A 4,199-nucleotide genomic window follows, 5' to 3' on the forward strand; every position below is an offset into this window, starting at 1 on the left:
ATTTGAACGTGGGTCTTCTGCAAGAACTGTCAGTGTTCTTAACCTCTGAGCCATCTCTCCAGCCTGATTTTTCTAACAGCCTCAGGTAAGTTCTTAGGACTGGGGCAGAGAGCAGCCAGATTCTTTGCCAAAATATGACATGAATGGCGTCTGACCCAGTTGCTGTTGAAGTCCTTGTTTCCTTCTGAAGCCTCTACAGTCTGCATTACTCTCAGTACTTTTGTCTTCCAGGTGTCTACCAGAACAACCTATTAAGTTCTAGTCCAAAGTTTCCAAATCTTCCACAATCTTCCAAAAAACCCACATGATAAGGTTCTTCACAGCAACAACTCACTCTCTGGTACCAACTTTTGCATTAATTCTTTTTCTATTGCTATAATAAAATAGCCAAAAGCAACTTATAGAGAACATTTATTTTGACTTAAAAGTTTCAGGGGGAGAGTCCATAATGGCAGAGAGGGGCTTGGGGGCAGGCAGAGCAGGAAACTGAGAAACTCAAGTGGAAGTGAAGTAAGGCTATAAACTATAAACACTCAAAGTTGCCCCTGGTGACATACTTCCAACAAGACTGTACTTCCTAAACCTTCCAAAGATCCCCACAAGCTGGGGACCATGTGTTCAAATATGTGAGCCTATGAGGGCCATTTCTCATTCAGACCACCATAGCAGGGACAAAACAGTGCCTTCTGAACATGACAGGACCTCTGCACTTATGAACTCACAGCAGCAGTGATTGCCTGCATGAAATATGCACAAGATCAGACCAGTCAACATTCCAGCGTGGAGGGAGGAGGTGCTCACAAGCCTCTATTCCTAGTTGAGCTGCTATGGAAGGAAGAGTCATTTTGCTTTAAGTGTATGGCCCCTAGTGAATCAACCACACTCTAGTAGGTAGCTCCATACCCACGTGTATTTAGACAGCACAAATTGACTCATAGAGTTATGAAAAATAAATAAATAGAACATGAAGTTGGGAGGTGGGTAGAGAGGTGGAAGGTTGTTCTGTGAGGAGTTTTGGGGGAGGGTTAAGGGTGAATATGATCGAAGTGTATGCATGTATGAAATTCTCAGATAATACAAATGTTACAGACTGTAAATTTATTGTAGGTGTATGAGTGTTTTGCCTGCATGTATGTAAGTGCTCTTGTGTGCAATGCCATAAGTGTGCATCAGATCCCCTGGACTTGGTGTTATAGATGGTTGTTAGCTGGATGTGGTTGCTGGGAACTGAACCTGGGTCCTTTGGAAGAGCAACCAGTGCTCTTAACTGCTGAGCCATCTCTCTAGTGCCAAATAGTACATATTTTTTTTTTAAAAGTCCAAAACTTTGCCAGTGAGACGTGTCCCTGTGTCCAAAGCCAAGGACTACTAAAATTATTTAATCCTGATAGACCAATAATGAGAACTCTAGATCCCAAATCACTGCCTCTATCCTCTCCAGCCCTTTATTTGCATTTTCCTTTGATTCTGTGAGCTATAACATACTTTGTTGTTTGCAAAGCAAGAACCCTAATTTAGAACCATGTATCTTCTTTCTTACTCTAAGCCTGGTTTAGGCTCTCTAAGCTGTCACTGTCGTATAGACAGACAATACACGAAGGTTCAGATGATGCTAGACTGCCTGGTAGGCCATTAGACAGGTGGGATAATCCTAGCCAGCAAGAAGTTCAGCCCAGCAAGTTCAGAATCAAGGCCAGATACTGTGCATCACAATGAGGCTAGAATGGTCTAGGGCAAAAATTCTGGAACAAGGGCTTTAGAAGTCCAGCTAACAAAACAAAACACAGCGTTTAAATAAATATAGGAACAAGCAAGATAATCTTAATAGCACCTAGACATTTAGCATACCCATGGATACAGTGACGCATTGATGCACAGATGACTGGTTGTCCATTGTCTTGGTTTCATTTCCTGTGACTGTGATAAAATACTCTGACAAATGCAACTTAGTGGAGAAAGAGTTTATTTGGCTCACAGTAGCATGCTACAGTTCATCATCATGGGCAAATCAAGACAGCGGGAACTTGAAGTAGATGGTTGCATTACCTCCATAGTCATGAACAAAGAGCAGTGAATTAATGCATGCATGCTAGCACATAGCTCCTTTTCTTCTATTTATTCAGTCCAGGGCTCAGCCCAGGAAATGGTGCCACCTACATTTGGGGTGGGTTTTCCCACCTCAGTTAACTCAATTAAGAAAACCCCTCACAAGCATGCCCACAGGCCAACCTAATCAAAATAGTTCCTCATTGAGACTCCTTTCCTGGGCGATTCTATGTTGTATCAGGTCAATGATCCAAACTAACCATCAGGATCATTGGATTTGGATCATTGACTTGATACATCCACCAAAATCTGCTCCTCTCTAGGAATACAGAAAGGAGGCTTAGCACCTAGTTGCCCAGTTGGAGAGTACATTTCCCAGTTTCCTTTAAGCTAAGTCTAGCTGTGTAACTGTAGCCTTCCTGTCAGGAGTTAAGGTGGACATGGGGATGGATCATTGGACCGCTCTATTTGTTCCTCTTCCCAGTGTGGCCACATTGAATAATAACTTTGCTCTGCTTTCACTATTATTGAGGATGAGTGGCTGATCCTAGATTGTTAGAGCTGCCAGGTCCCAGGCTTTGATATTACATTTCAAGGTGAAGAGGAATCACCTTTCCATGGACATCCAGTCTTTCCCCATCTCTGCTAGAATGGCAAAGGTGAGAACCTTAGAAATCCCATGTTGAAGGTGGCAGGGTCTGTTAGTTCTAGTTCCTGAAAACTGGGCAGAGCATAATTGCATAACGGTTGGAACCCTCTCTGTAGAACTGTTACATGAAATAATTTTTTTTTCTTTAAATCTTTAAGGTTGATGGATGTGATGGTTTGAATGAGAAATGTCCCCCATCAGCTCATGTATTTGAACACTTGTTTCCCTATTGGTGGTACTGTTTGGAGAGGTTAGGAAACCTTTAGGAGGTGCAGCCTTGCTAGAGGAAGTCCATCACTTGAGATAGACTTTGAGAGCTTATAGCTTTGCCCCACTTCCAGTTCACTGTTTCCTATGTGCAGTTGAGATGTGATCTCTCATCTTCCTGTCACCATGCCTTTCCTGCCATTATGGACATCTATCCCTCCCTAATTGTAAGCCACAATAAACTCTTCCTTAGGTTGCCTGTGGTCATCATATTTATCATGGCAACAGAAAAGCAGCTAACACAGGGAGATAACATGTAACAAGAAAACACAATCTCTAAAATCAGCTGGAGGTGGGGAGAGTGAGAGAACCAGAACAAACCAGGTCTGGGTGCAAACTTCTTGCTCTCTCCAAGTGAATGTGGAACAAAGTTGACTCTTGACCAGCTCCCAGAACCATATCCTCAGGGTAATCATGATTAATGACTACTGTCTACGCTTGCAGTAGTGAAATATGCCTTATTAACTTGTCTGGTGTGATGGTTGATTTCATGTGTCAACCTGATGGGACTAAGGAACACCTAGATACCTGGTAAGATAGCATTTCTAGATGTGTCTGTGAGGGTATTTCCAGAAGAGATCAGCATTTTAGTTAACAGACTAGAAAGAAGAGTACCCTTACCAATGATGAGTGGGTATCATCTAATCCACTGAAGACCTTAATGATTTCTAAAGGTAAAAAAGATGAATTTCTTTATTCTGCTAGAGCTCGGACACCTACTGTTTCCTGCCCATGGACAAAAGATACCACTGCTTTAATTCTCGGATCTGGATCTTTTCTCACTGGCTTCAGACTCTGACAGAAGAAATGAAAATCACTGGGATTCCTGGTTATGGAGACCTGGAACTCACCCTGAGTTATACAACTAGCTTTTTGATACTCCAGCTTGCTAATGGCAAATCATAACACTCCTAAATACATCAGATTGCTTTTTAAGCCCTCCCTCCCTCCCTCCCTTCCTTGTTCCCAGTCCTGGGGATTGAGCTTGTGCATGTATTATCACTGAGCTATACCCCTAGACCATGAGATTGATTTTTAATAATCAAAAGTGATCATATATATGTGCATATGCATATATATCTGATTTTATCATTGGGATTTTGAATTTCATTTTCATAGCCTATGCATGTCAGGACATGCCTAAGTTATCAAGCCCTCTATAAAAGCCCCAGACCTGGGCTGGAGAGATGGCTCAGCGGTTAAGAACACTGGTTGTTCTCGCAGAAGACCCATGTTT

The 4,199-nt window shown here is 42.3% G+C and overlaps 1 long non-coding RNA gene across 1 annotated transcript; it reads left to right on the forward strand.

Moving 5' to 3' along the window:
• LOC103743596 lies at window positions 1-4,199 on the forward strand. The gene is made up of 3 exons (XR_607672.2): window positions 1-85; window positions 232-340; window positions 3,668-4,199. It is a non-coding gene; the product is annotated as an uncharacterized LOC103743596 (long non-coding RNA).

Source organism: Nannospalax galili, unplaced genomic scaffold (assembly GCF_000622305.1).
Source record: "Nannospalax galili isolate Female #2095 unplaced genomic scaffold, S.galili_v1.0 scaffold351, whole genome shotgun sequence".
Lineage (NCBI taxonomy): Eukaryota > Metazoa > Chordata > Mammalia > Rodentia > Spalacidae > Nannospalax > Nannospalax galili.